This window comes from Cervus elaphus, chromosome 7 (assembly GCF_910594005.1).
Source record: "Cervus elaphus chromosome 7, mCerEla1.1, whole genome shotgun sequence".
NCBI classification, from domain to species: domain Eukaryota; kingdom Metazoa; phylum Chordata; class Mammalia; order Artiodactyla; family Cervidae; genus Cervus; species Cervus elaphus.
In genome coordinates, this window is record NC_057821.1 from 930,110 (window position 1) to 945,526 (window position 15,417).

Here is a 15,417-nt window from a genome sequence, read left to right on the forward strand (position 1 = left end):
GAAAGCTTAGATACAAAAGTAGATTGTCATAACTTTAAACTTATTAAATACCAATGATTAATAATGAACTTATTTTTTGAAATTCACTCTAGGCTTTCTAATTTAAAATGATGAATTAAAGATGTATGTAGACATGTTTGTTTCTTTTCTCATTTTCCTCCCAAAGTCCTATTGAAATTAGAGTAAAAATGGACAGAGGGATCAAACCTGTAATTGTTCTGTCAGCTGAAATATTGATGAATTCCTGATACACACTAGAAGTTGTAGCCAGAAAGTGCAGATGACACAGTTGAAACAGGGAAGGGACCCCAACCCCCACACCCTAACACACACCTCATGCCTAAGCAGGTGGATTGTGCTAAATGGGGATGGAAGAAACCGTGGAGGTATTAAAGGACTGTTTAAGAATCTGCCATGACATTGTTAGTATATTGGAATGCAAGGGATTTCTGTGTGTTAATTTTATATCCTGCAACTTTACTATATTCATTGATTAGTTCTAGTAATTTTCTGGTAGAGTCTTTAGGGTTTTCTATGTAGAGGATCATGTCATCTGCAAACAGTGAGAGTTTCACTTCTTCTTTTCCTATCTGGATTCCTTTTACTTCTTTTTCTGCTCTGATTGCTGTGGCCAAAACTTCCAACACTATGTTGAATAGTAGTGGTGAGAGTGGGCACCCTTGTCTTGTTCTATATACTAACAATGAAAAAACAGAAAGAGAAATTAAGGAAACAATACCATTCACCATTGCAACAAAAAGAATAAAATACTTAGGAGTATATCTACCTAAAGAAACAAAAGACCTATACATAGAAAACTATAAAACACTGATGAAAGAAATCAAAGAGGACACAAACAGATGGAGAAACATACCGTGTTCATGGATTGGAAGAATCAATATTGTCAAAATGGCTATTCTACCCAAAGCAATCTATAGATTCAATGCAATCCCTATCAAGCTACCAACGGTATTTTTCACAGAACTAGACCAAAGAATTTCACAATTTGTATGGAAATACAAAAAACCTCGAATAGCCAAAGGAAAAAGAAGAATGGAACTGGAGGAATCAACCTGCCTAACTTCAGACTCTACTGCAAAGCCACAGTCATCAAGACAGTGTGGTACTGGCACAAAGACAGAAATATAGACCAATGGAACAGAATAGAAAGCCCAGAGATAAATCCACGAACTTATGGACACCTTATCTTTGACAAAGGAGGCAAGGGTATACAACGTAAAAAAGACAACCTCTTTAACGAGTGGTGCTGGGAAAACTGGTCAACCACTTGCAAAAGAATGAAACTAGAACACTTTCTAACACCATACACAAAAATAAACTCAAAATGGATTAAAGATCTAAATGTAAGACCAGAAACTATAAAACTCCTAGAGGAGAACATAGGCAAAACACTCTCCGACATAAATCACAGCAAGATCCTCTATGACCCACCTCCCAGAATATTGGAAATAAAAGCAAAACTAAACAAATGGGATCTAATGAAATTTAAAAGCTTTTGCACTACAAAGGAAACTATAAGTAAGGTGAAAAGACAGCCGTCAGATTGGGAGAAAATAATAGCAAATGAAGAAACAGACAAAGGATTAATCTCAAAAATATACAAGCAACTCCTGAAGCTCAATTCCAGAAAAATAAATGACCCAATCAAAAAATGGGCCAGAGAACTAAGCAGACATTTCTCCAAAGAAGACATACAGATGGCTAACAAACACATGAAAAGGTGCTCAACATCACTCATTATTAGAGAAATGCAAATCAAAACCACAATGAGGTATCATTACACACCAGTCAGGATGGCTGCTATCCAAAAGTCTACAAGCAATAAATGCTGGAGAGGGTGTGGAGAAAAGGGAACCCTCTTACACTGTTGGTGGGAATGCAAACTAGTACAGCCACTATGGAAAACAGTGTGGAGATTCCTTAAAAAACTGGAAATAGAACTGCCATATGACCCAGCAATCCCACTTCTGGGCATACACACTGAGGAAACCAGATCTGAAAGAGACACATGCACCCCAATGTTCATCGCAGCACTGTTTATAATAGCCAGGACATGGAAGCAACCTAGATGCCCATCAGCAGATGAATGGATAAGGAAGCTGTGGTACATATACACCATGGAATATTACTCAGCCGTTAAAAAGAATTCATTTGAACCAGTCCTAATGAGATGGATGAAGCTGGAGACCCTTATACAGAGTGAAGTAAGCCAGAAAGATAAAGAACATTACAGCATACTAACACATATATATGGAATTTAGAAAGATGGTAACGATAACCCTATATGCAAAACAGAAAAAGAGACACAGAAATACAGAACAGACTTTTGAACTCTGTGGGAGAAGGTGAGGGTGGGATGTTTCAAAAGAACAGCATGTATACTATCTATGGTGAAACAGATCACCAGCCCAGGTGGGATGCATGAGACAAGTGCTCAGGCCTGGTACATTGGGAAGACCCAGAGGAATGGGGTGGAGAGGGAGGTGGGAGGGGGGATCGGGATGGGGAAAAAGTGTAAATCTATGGCTGATTCATATCAATGTATGACAAAACCCACTGAAATGTTGTGAAGTAATTAGCCTCCAACTAATAAAAAAATTAAAAAAAATAAAAAAAAAAAAAAAAAAAAAGAATCTGCCATGACAGCACCACCTTCTCTTCCTTCAACATGGAAATTACTGACCCCAGAGGTATTTACAAGAGGCTAAACCAGAAAATAAGTCAATTAGAGTGAGTTCCTCAGAAATTAGCCAAGCCAAGCTGAGATCATTTAATCCCCAGCCTCAAAGCTCAGGACACAGTAAGGAGTACTGTTTTAAGCCATTGAGCTTTGAGGTGGTTTATTGATGCAGCAATAGCTAAGGGACATAAAATTTGTAAATTTGTAGAGCCCACTTGATCTTATTGAAATCAGTGATCCCAGAGGCAGCACAGCCTGACTTCAGGGACATTTGCTACTCTTGATTTTCTAGAAATATGAGATGTGTGCAATTAAGCACCCTGCATTCTGTGGTTGGAATGGGCTGATATTGGTGTTACAGCACCTCAGGGCGTACAAGGAGGACACAACTAGCAAACTGAATCCACTGAAATAAACAGATTCACATGAAAAATCCAATTCAGTTGCCTGAAAAGATGTATTGACAACAGGCCGATATCAGACTGTTAAAAATAAGAACAATGACTATTCAATCTCAAATGAACTTTTATTTCTAGCATGTATTTTATGCCAAAATTACAGACTTTATTTATAAAGTTTATGGTTCAAGAGAACAAATAAAGCAATTCTTAATTTAAGGATCAAATCATTCAGTATGACAACTGCTCTAAGCAAGCATTTTGTTTGCATTATATGGCCAAGAATGGGGCACAAACACATGTTCAAAACTTTGCTTCCTCTAACTCATGTTAATTAAGTTTCAACTGTCTTGACATTTACATCTGGGGACTTATGTTTATGTCTCAAGCTAAGTTTTCATAAACTGTGATATTTCCCTTGGCCGTGAAAATTTTTAATCTTTCTTGACTGACACTTTTACTAATATAAAGTCAAAGTATTTTATAAGGCTTTATTAAATCCATCCAAATTGCATATATTTATATCTGTATTTTATATTAAATATCTTATAGGAGCTAAAAATAAAGGGTGGCCTTGTGCATCTAGCCATGGTAAAATAATTCAATTCATTTGAGCTTTATTTCCATGCTGTCAGTTTCAGTAAAGGCAAAATATAGACAAGCTTATTTGAAACTAATTAAAGACTCAAAAATATTTCTACCACATCACTATGGAAAATCAATGGACATGTACAGTATAAAACTTAAGAGTAGCTCTTAATTTCCTATGAAAAGCATATGCAGCTATTACTGTTGCTAAGTCATGTCCAGCTCCTTGCAACACCCATGGACTATAGCATGCCAGGCTTCCCTGTGCTTCACTATCCCCTGAGTTTGCTCAAACTCATTTCCATTGAGTTAGTTATGCTATCTAACCATCACATCCTCTGCAGCCCCTTCTCCTCCTGCCCTGGATCATTCCCAGCATCAGGGTCTTTTCTAATGAGTCAGCTCTTTGCATCAGGTGGCCAAAGTATTGAAGCTTCAGCTTCAGCATCAGGCCTTCCAACGAATATTCAGGGTTGATTTCCTTTAGGATTGACTTCGCTGTCCAAGGGACTCTGAAGAGTCTTTTCCAGCACCACAGTTCAAAAGTATCAATTCTTTGGTGATCAGCCAAAGAATTATGGTCCAGCTCTCACATCCATACATGACTTTTGTAAAAACCATAGCTTTGACTATCTAGACCTTTGTCAGCAAAGTGATGTCTCTACTTTTTAATATGCTGTCTAGGCTTGTCATAGCTTTTCTTCCAAGGAGCGAGGGTCTTTTAATTTCATGGCTGCAGCTATACTTTTATGAAATTCTGGGTAGGAAGTGTCCAGTACTGAAGCGGGGAGCAGCACTCCTGCTCCCCAGACCAGTCCAGCTCAAGGAACTGGTCACAGTCACAGGGGAGGAGGCGTTTTTCAGAGCACTTTTTTCATAGACGATAGTTCTCCATGGTAGTACTTCTTCAAGACAATATGAATCCAAAGCCCCTTGTTTCCCTGAAAGAATAAATTAGTTCCCAGGAGAGTCCTGTATCCCAGTCAAGTGAGGGATATGTGACTGTCCTAGTTTCTCTTTCCAATCCAGGAGTCATTTGTCCTGAGGGTCCAGGGAACAGGAGTCATATGCTGACTTGCTTCCATGACCTGCTGGCCCCCAGACTTTGCCACTCTACAGCCTCTGATAATGAAGTAGAAGGTCTGGGGGAGGAGTCACGAGGAGGTTTTAAAAGTTACTTGCCTGAAGAGAAGCATCCATTAAGCACATTTCTAAAAACACTTCAATAACATCTTTCAATAAAATTTCTGCTCACTAGGTAAATTATAGGGACAGAAGCAGAAAAGATATTCTAGTAAAATTCTTACATTTCATCTCTCTAATACCATTATGCTTTACAAAACTTTATCATGTCCTGTATTGAAACTATTTGATTTTTATGTATTCAAGTCCTTACAAATCTGTCTGTACTTAACCAAGACTGAGCCATTTTCCTTCTTGTCTCAGCATTTATATTCCCTGCTTTTTTATAAGGTTCTATGTGCCTGAGTCGCAGACGGGCATCTTTTACATGTTTTCTGATGTATATTCTGCCTTAAATTTAAACAGCAGTGACAGCAAACCCCACCTAGGTGGTGAAAATCTGACAAAGGTAACTGTTGGGCTTCCCTGGTGGCTCAGAAGGTAAAGAATCCACCTGCAATGCAGGAGACCTGAGTTCGATCCCTGGGTCAGGAAGATCTTCTGGAGAAGAGAATGGCAACTCACTTCAGTATTCTTGCCTGGAGAATTCCCTTTAAACAACAGTGACAGCAAACCCTATCTAAGTGGTGAAACTCTGACAAAGGTAAAGCAGGTGTATAAACCTGGTCTATGACAGCTGCAGAAATAGCCAATTAATTTGTCTTTCAGTTTTCTAGGATTCAGTGCAAAGAGGAATGAGTCCTAGCCACAAGGCTTACCTGTGATGTGACCAGATCCCCAGATGTGGTACCAGGCTCTTGGTCTGTTCTCATATAAATCCACCCCATGAGGACCTCACAGAGTGAACCCTGAGTATGACACTAAGCTACATTTTAAACAGAAGGATATATTCATGGGGTTGCTCCTTTAAAAATCTTTTAAAGTTAGATGATGGTAATAATGCAGAAGTGTGTTTCAGGAAAAGCTGCTCTCTACTGGGGCCAAAGCTTGGTTCACATATTATTTATTTCATCCTGATGAAAGTAGCATTAAGCTCACACTTTATCCTGCTTCATTGAAAATTAAATTAGGGGATCAAGAGAAATCTAGGGATTGACAATCCTATAGAGCATCCTTAACAATTATTATTTCCATCAAATTTAATTTTATTCAAAAACAACAGAAGTAAATTCATATCTGGTATCCTGAACAGAACCTGATGTGATGGTACTCTGTCCTGCTGTGGGAGAGGGGACCCCTATGACTCATCAGGTGGCTGAGCTCAGGAAAAGACTGGAGCTCTTATAAGAGGAGAATACCAGACAAGAATTCAGGTCTGTGCATGGAGACCACTGAGGACCCACGGACAGAATCCAGATTTTCTGCAAAACAGTAATCACAGAGCTGCTTCAGAGCAGGATCACATGATGGAGACAAGCAGGTTATGTACCATAGGACGTAGCTGCTAGTATCAGCCCAATGAGATGTGTGTGAGGGCAAGCAAACAAATGTATGATTAGATATGAGAATTTTCCATAAAACTTTATAGGATCAGTGAAGCTTCCTGGTTTATTCAGAATTAAAAGGATAGAATCATTACCAGCATCAGACTTTAAAAATGTCAGCGATCATAAAACACACGCTCACACACAGAGAACTAAAATACACACACACTGGACAAACAGAGTGCTGCCAAATTTTCTGGCCAAATGAGGCCACAGAAGACCTTTAACACAAGCATACGTCTCTTTATTTTTAAATTTCAATTGTATTAACTTATAATTGATGTACAATATAATATTTGTTTTGGTATACTACATAGTGATATGATCTTTTTATACATTATGGAATGATTACCACAATAAATCTAGTTACCATACAAGGTTATTACACTATTATTGACTGTATTCCCTATGCCAGACATTACACCCCACCCCTCACTGCTCTGACAACCACTCCTTTGTTCACTGTATCTACTAGTCTGTTTCTATTTTGTTAAGTTTCCATGTTTTGTTTTTCAGATTCCACATATAAGTGAAATCATATGGTATTTTTGTTTGCCTAACTTCTTTCACTTAGCATAATACCCTCAAGATTCATCACACTGACTTTGTGGATCACCAAGTCACAACTGACAATCACATTGTCAATGTGGATGAATCTTGAGGGTACTATGCTAAGTGAAAGAAGTTAGGCAAACAAAAATACCATGATTTCACTTATTTCATTTATGATTTTCACCATATCTTCACTATTGTAAATAAGGCTGCAGTGAACATTGGGAAGCATAAATCTTTTTTAAAATTGTATTTTTATTGTCTTAAGAGAAATATCCAGATGTAGAATTGCTGGATTATATGATAATTCTTTTAATTTTTGGAGGAACCTCCATACTGTTTCCCATACTGTCTGTACCAATTTATATTCCCACCAACAGTACACAGGATTTTCTTTTCTTCACACCTTAACATTTGTTATTTCTTGTCTGTTTGACAACAGTCAATCTAACAAGTATCCGGTCATATTTCATTATGGTTTTGATTTGCATTTCTATGATGATCAGTAATGTCGAACATCTTTTCTTGTGCCTGTTGCCCAGCTGTAATATCTTCTTTGGAAAAAATGTCTATTCAGGTTTTCTGCCCATTTTAAAAATCTGATTGTTAGATTGTTGCTATTGTTGTTGTTGTTATTTGAGTTGTATAAGTTTATCACATGTTTTGGAATACTCATCTCATTGAATTTGCAAGTATCTTCTCTCATTCAGTAGGTTGTCTTTCTGTTTTGTTGATAACTTTCTTTGCTATGTAAAAGCTTTCATATAATTTGATATAGTCCCATTTATTTATTTTTGCCTTTGTTGCCTTTATCTGAGGAAATAAATCCAAAAAGAATATTGCTAAGACTGCTGCCATGGAGCATAATGCTTATGTTTTCTTTTAGGAATTTTACAGTTTCATGTCTTACATGTTTAAGTTTTTTAATCCATCTAGAGTTTTTTTTTTTCACAAGATATAAGGAATTGTCAACTTTCATTCTTATATACGTGGCTGTCCAGTTTTCACTACAGCATTTATTGAAAAGACTATCTTTGCATATTCTTGCCTTCTTTTTCATAGATTAATCGGCCATATAAGTGTGGGGTTATTCATTGGCTCTCTATTCTGTTCCACTGATCTATATGCCTATTTTTGTGTCAATATGATATGTTTTTGATTACTATAGCTTTGTAGTACAGTGTGAAATCAGAGAGCATGCTGGAATCACCTTGACAGACTGGCTAGAGCCCCAGGTGCTTGTAAGACTGCTGCCTCTGTGCTGGGGCTCAGAGTGAGTGAGTTTGTGCTCAAGATCTTTAACAGCAAAGTCTAGTTTTCTAAATCCCTCAAGATGTCCAGTATTTAAGCCCTGCTGATTTTTGAAGCCAGATGTTATGACTGCTCATCTTTCCAGTGCATGTCTCCAAGGCTTGGGTGCCCAGTGTGGGACCTAGACACCTCACTCCTTAGGACGGACCCCCATGCGTGTGACATCCCCTCCCACATGTGGGTTGCTTCACCAGGGATGTTGGTCCTGATTAGATTGTGTCTCTCTCACTCCTACCAATCTCAAGGTATGTGTGGGGGTTGTGCATGTGTCTTTATTTACATTCTAAGTTGTTCAGTTCAGTCGCTCAGTCCTGTCCAACTCTTTGCAACCCCATGAATCACAGCACGCCAGGCCTCCCTGTCCATCACCAACTCCCAGAGTCCACTCAAACTCATGTCCATCGAGCCATGATGCCATCCAGCCATCTCGTCCTCTGTTGTCCCCTTCTCCTATTGACCCCAATCTCTCCCAGCATCAGAGTCTTTTCCAATGAGTCAACTCTTCGCAGCATGTGGCAAAAGTAAGGAGTTTCAGCTTCAACATCAGTCCTTCCAATGAACACCCAGGACTGATCTCCTTTAGGATGGACTGGTTGGATCTCCTTGCAGTCCAAGGGACTCTCAACAGTCTTTTCCAACACCACAGTTCAAAAGCATCAATTCATCGGCGTTCAGCTTTCTTCACAGTCCAACTCTCACATCCATACATGACCACTGGAAAAACCATAGCCTTGACTAGACAGAACTTGGTTGACAAAGTGATATCTCTGCTTTTTAATATGCTGTCTAGATTGGTCATAACTTTCCTTCCAAGGAGTAAGTGTCTTTTAATTTCATGGCAGCAATCACCATCTGCAGTGATTTTGGAGCCCAGAAAAATAAAGTCATCCACTGTTTCCACTGTTTCCCCATTTATTTGCCATGAAGTGATGGGACCAGATGCCATGATCTTAGTTTTCTAAATGTTGAGCTTTAAGCCAACTTTTTCACGCTCCTCTTTCACTTTCATCAAGAGGCTCTTTAGTTCTTCTTCACTTTCTGCCCTAAGGGTGGTGTCATCTGCATATCTGAGGTTATTGATGTTTCTCCTGGCAATCTTGATTCCAGCTTGTGCTTCTTTCAGCCCAGCGTTTCTCATGATGTACTCTGCATAAAAGTTAAATAAGCAGGGTGACAATATACAGCCTTGACATACTCTTTTTCCTATTTGAAACGAGTCTGCAGTTCCATGTCCAGTTCTAACTGTTGCTTCCTGACCTGCATATAGGTTTCTCAAGAGGCAGGTCAGATGGTCTGGTATTCCCATCTCTTTCAGAACTTTCCACAGTTTTTTGTGATCCACACAGTCAAGGGCTTTGGCAGAGTCAATAAAGCAGAAATAGATGTTTTTATGGAACTCTCTTGCTTTTTGATGATCCAGCAGATATTGGCAATTTGATCTCCGGTTCCTCTGCCTTTTCTAAAACCAGCTTGAACATCTGGAAGTTTATGGTTCATGTATTGCTGAAGCCTGGCTTGGAGAATTTTAAGCATCACTTTACTACAGTGTGAGATGAGTGCAATTGTGCGGTAGTTTGAGCCTTCTTTAGCATTGCCTTTCTTTGAGATTGGAGTGAAAACGGAGCTTTTCCAGTCCTGTGGCCACTGCTGAGTTTTCCAAATTTGCTGGCATATTGAGTGCAGCACTTTCACAGCATCATCTTTCAGGATTTGAAATAGCTCAACTGGAATTCCATCACTTCCACTAGCTTTGTTCATTGTGATGCTTCCTAAGGCCCACTTGACTTCACATTCCACGATGTCTGGCTCTAGGTGAGTGATCACACCATCATGATTATCTGGGTTGTGAAGATCTTTTTTGTACAGTTCTTCTGTGTATTCTTGCCACCTTTTCTTAATATCTTCTGCTTCTGTTAGGTCCATACCATTTCTGTCCTTTATCGAACCCATCTTTACATGACATGTTCCCTTGGTATCTCTAATTTTGTTGAAGAGATCTGTAGTCTTTCCCATTTATTGTTTTGCTCTATTTCTTTGCATTGATCACTGAGGAAGGCTTTCTCATCTCTCCTTGCTATTCTTTGGAACTCTGCATTTAAATGGGTATATCTTTCCTTTTCCCCTTTGCTTTTCACTTTCCTTTTTTTCACAGCTAATTATAAGGCCTCCTCAGATAGCCATTTTGCATTTTTGCATTTCTTTTTCTTGGGGATGCTCTTGATTCCTGTCTCCTGTATAATGTCATGAACCTCCATCTATAGTTCATCAGGCACTCTGTTTATCAGATCTAGTCCCTTAAATCTATTTCTCACTTCCACTGTATAGTCATAAGGGATTTGATTTAGGTCATACCTGAATGATCTAGTGGTTTTCTCCACTTTCTTCAATTTCTGTCTGAATAATAAGGAGTTCATGATCTGAGCCACAGTCAGCTCCTGGTCTTGTTTTTGCTGACTGTATAGAGCTTCTCCATCTTTGGCTGCAAAGAATGCAATCAATCTGATTTTGGTGTCGACCATCTGGTGACGTCCATGTGTAGAGTCTTCTCTTGTGTTGTTGGTAGAGGGTGTTTGCTATGACCAGTGTGTTCTCTTGGCAAAACTCTATTAGCCTTTGCCCTGCTTTATTCTGTACCCCAAGGCCAAATTTGCCTGTTACTCCAGATGTTTCTTGACTTCCTACTTTTGCATTCCAGTCCCCTATAGTGAAAGGGGCATCTTTTTTGGGTGTTAGTTCTAGAAGGTCTTGTAGGTCTTCATAGAACCACTCACCTTTAGCTTCTTCTGGATTACTGGTTGAGGCTAAACTTGGATTATTGTACTATTGAATGGTTTGCTTTGGAAACGAACAGAGATCATTCTGTCGTTTTTGAGATTGCATGCAAGTACTGCATTTAAGACTCTTCTGTTGACTATGATGGCTACTCCATTTCTTCTAAGGGATTCTTGCCAACAATAGTAGATATAATGGCCATCTGAATTAAATTCACCCATTCCGTTCCATTTTAGTTCACTGATTCCTAGAATGTCGATATTCACTCTTGTCATCTCCTGTTTGACCACTTCTAATTTGCCTTGATTTATGGACCTAACATTCCAGGTTCCTATGCAATATTGCTCTTTACAGCATCAGATCTTGTTTCTATCACCAGTCCCATCCACAACTGGGTGCTGTTTTTGCTTTGGCTCCATCCCTTCATTCTCTCTGGAATTATTTCTCCACTATCTCCAGTAGCATATTGGGCACCTACCGACCTGGGGTGGAGAAGGAAATGGCACTCCACTCCAGTACTCTTGCCTGGAAAATCCCATGGACAGAGGAGCCTGGTAGGCTGCAGTCATGGGGTCGCAAAGAATTGGACACGACTGAGTGACTTCACTTTCACTTTTCACTTTCAAGCTTTGGAGAATGAAATGGCAACCCACTCCAGTGTTCTTGCCTGGAGAATCCCAGGGAGGGTGGAGCCTGGTGGGCTGCCGTGTATGGGGTGGCACAGAGTCAGACATGACTGAAGCAACTTAGCAGCAGCAGCAGCAGCAACTGACCTGGGGAGATCATCTTTCAGTGTCTTATCTTTTTGCCTTCTCATCCTGTTCATGGGGTTCTCAAGGCAAGAATACTGAAGTGGTTTGCCAGCCCCTTCTCCAGTGGACCACATTCTGTCAGACCCCTCCACCATGACCCGTCCGTCTTGGGTGCCCCCACACGGCATGGCTTAGTTTCATTGAGTTTGACAAGGCTGTGATCAACGTGATCAGACTGGCCTGTTGTCTGTGATTGTGGTTTCAGTCTGTCTGCCCTCTGATGCCCTCTCTCAGTGCCTACCATCTTACTTCGGTTTCTCTTACCTTGGACGTGGGGTATCTCTTCACAGCTGCTCCGGCAAAGTGCAGCCGCTGCCCCTTACCTTGGATGTGGGGTAGCTCCTCCTGGCCGCGCTTGTGCACCATCGCAGTCACCCACGCTTGTTTGTAGACCAACCATTCTGGTAGTTCAGGTCATTCTCAGAGCTATTCTATATATGCCTGTAATTTTGGGTGTTAGGTCAGAGGTTCTTCCTCTGCCATCATGATCTCATCTCCAAGCCTATCCCTTTTGTGTCTATTATTACTACTACTTCAAAGTGAAAAAGTCATCAATGGACATAAAATATAAAATAGACAATAGACCGAATAGTAAAAAAGGAGTCTTTAAAATTCAGGGAAAAAAATCATTTTGTGTAACTGTCTTTATTTTTCTCATTTTTCTAAGGAGAGTTAAAGCTTATCCATACTTTGATCCTCATTTTGTCACTTTCATTGGGAAGTGATAAGTCCTAGGGAAGGTCAGTTAGGTCAGTTAAGTGCCCTGATCAACATGAAATTTTATACAAAGATTTCACAAAAACTTATGCTTAATTAAACTAAAGTCTTTAGATTTATGATTATATAATGTTTGATTTTGGGCTTCCCTTGTGGTTCAACAGTAAAGAATCTGCCTGCAATGCAGGAGCTACAGGAGATGTGGATTCAATCCCTGGGTTGGGAGCATCCCTTGGAGGAGGCCATGACAACCCTCTCCAATATTCTTGCCTGGAGAATCCCATTGACAGAGGAGCTTGGTGGTCTACCATCCGTAGGGTTGCAAAGAGTCAGACGCAACTGAAGTGACTTGGCACGCATGTGTGTGATGATAGATTTTAGTGTTTTATTTCAATTAAAACCATTTTTAAAGGATATTTTCTTTCTGATAAAATAAAAGCCTGAAAGTTTTCTTTTGCCTACCATGTTTGGGTAAAATAAGCTATTCTTAAAGTTCAGAAGCTAACGGACTCCAAAAAGTTAAGGAATTATTTTAATTTTCATAGAATCTCAAATTGGGAAGTTAAATTTAAGTGACAGGCCTATAATTTGAAAATTTTGAAAACAAAGTTGGGTTTTTTGCTGACATTTGCAGGTGAGCAACATTAATTTGTCATTCCTCACAGTTGTAGAAGCAGCAAGCACCTGTTCTAAAGGGCTCCCTCCAAGCACTTTCCCCACTGCTTTCTCTCCATCCCCACTGCTTTACCTATTTCCACAACAGTCTTTAGGTTCATCTGTGGCTCAAGTAAAATGAGACCTTGACATATTTATGGCTCATGAATAAATCTTGGCTTCCTCCAAATTGCTATTTCTTCCATAGATAATCAACTCCATCAGGAAATCTATTGTGTCTGTGAAGGTCATCATTTCATGCCAGGAGCTACAACAAACTGATCAAAGTTTTATGGAGGGCTCTAATAAAATTTATCTATTCTGTTCATAGACATAAACACAAGCTACTAAATGCAATTATTTCTCTCAAAAAATTAATGATAACTTGTAAATTTGTACTTGCTAGTCAAGAGACATTATTGTCTATTTGGGTCATGAAGTCCTCTTAATTTTATGAGTGCAAATGACTCTACATTGCAAATATACTTTCAAACATGAATTAACTGGCCAAACACAGGAAGAAACAGGCTCTCTGATACAAATAAACCCAAACCATGTATGTAAAGGCTATCCCATGACTATGACCTCTATTGACATGCCAAGTCTAGCAGCATGCCAATTAATCTGACTTTATGGGATAAACTGGAATCTCCATTGTTCAAAATAATTTTGCAGCTTTCATGCAAACTTTTTAAATGTGACTTTCAGGACTTTCAGCTCTGTGAAGTTTCTCTTCATTCGCTTTCAGAAATGTGACTTTCAATTTACATAATTTTCATCATTTTTGATAAAAATAAATTATTTCCAATAAATTTTAGATTTAAATATTAAATTAATACTAATTTAAATCAACATAAACCTTAAATAAATTTCCAATAAGTATTAGATTCGCATGGCCAAAAACAAAGTACAGAAAAAGAAAATGGCATACATCATTTTGTCTTTCAATCATCCCAGATTAAAGGGTATCCTGACTCCCCCCCCAGAAGACCATGGCACACGCTCAGTCACTACCCCCCCCCCCACATAGCTTTTCTCCTAGGGTGCCCTGATCTTTCCCATGGAGGAACTTGAACTGTGCACAACAACCACTAGATAATGGCATTAGGGCTCAGTGTTTGGCCCGCTGTCCTGCTTGCAGGGTGCTGAAAGGTAATGCTTGTTTTATCATCATTGTACTTATAATGACCCTGTTTCTGGTCCTAACTCTAGAGATGAAGGGCTTTCGGGCATTGTGGTGGAGATCAGGCTGGTAGTAACCACAGCCTGGAATCCATCTCTTTCCCTCTAAACATCTCTGAGGTCAGTATGCTCTTTGGTTTAAAATATGAGGCGAAATCACATCAATACTTCTTTTCATATTTTTGACATCCCAGGAAGTATACCCTTTTCATTAACTTTTAATATTATTTTCACTAATTGTGAGTGCTTCCTTCCATTAGGTGTAAGCATTTACAGAAAATATATTTTCATATACTAATAGTTAAATGTCCTAAGAGACAATTTTTACAAGCCAATATGTGAAAATTTTAGTTCTTCAACTGAAGAATATTTTATATTTACCAAGGAAAATTATCGTTCACTATCTTAAAAGTGTGTAAGTTAAAAGGCCAGAGGTCCTATAACCTAGCGCCTAAAAATTTAATCTCCTACATCAAACTGCTTGAATATGAAACTTGTTTCACTCTAGTTCTTGTTAGACATGTGGCCTTGGCAAGTCACTTAATCTCTACCCCTTGGTGATTGTTATATCACTTGCCTCACAGAGGAGTTGAGAAGATAAAGTTAGATGAAGAAATTCACATCAAGTGATCCAGACAAAGCTGGGCCCAAGAGATGAGTCAATCACTACTAGTAGTTATTGGTTGTAAATTTGCATGATAACACATAAAATGTCACCAGAAGTCTAATTAAAAAGTATAAAAGAAAAATTTTGCTGTATTTTAAGAGATTTGGTTACTAGAAAGACTCATCAACCCATTCATGCTTTTCTCAAACAATTAATTATTAGGTACCTGCTCTGTACTGAATATTGCCTTTAGTGCTGTAACCATCCAAAAAGATAAAATTTTAAGACAATAACAAAAAGACACATTTGTGTTAAAAAAAAAAAAAAAAAAAAAGTTAACATCTCCATGGTCAGTGAAACTATCTTCAGAGCAGTGAAGAAAACTATGGCTTATGTCTCTCTGGACTCCAGCTCTTAAAGTGAGTGACCACAGATAATCAGGAGGTGGGCGCCCAAAGGATCCTGGGAGCCTCATGGGAGAGGTTTGACCAGAGTC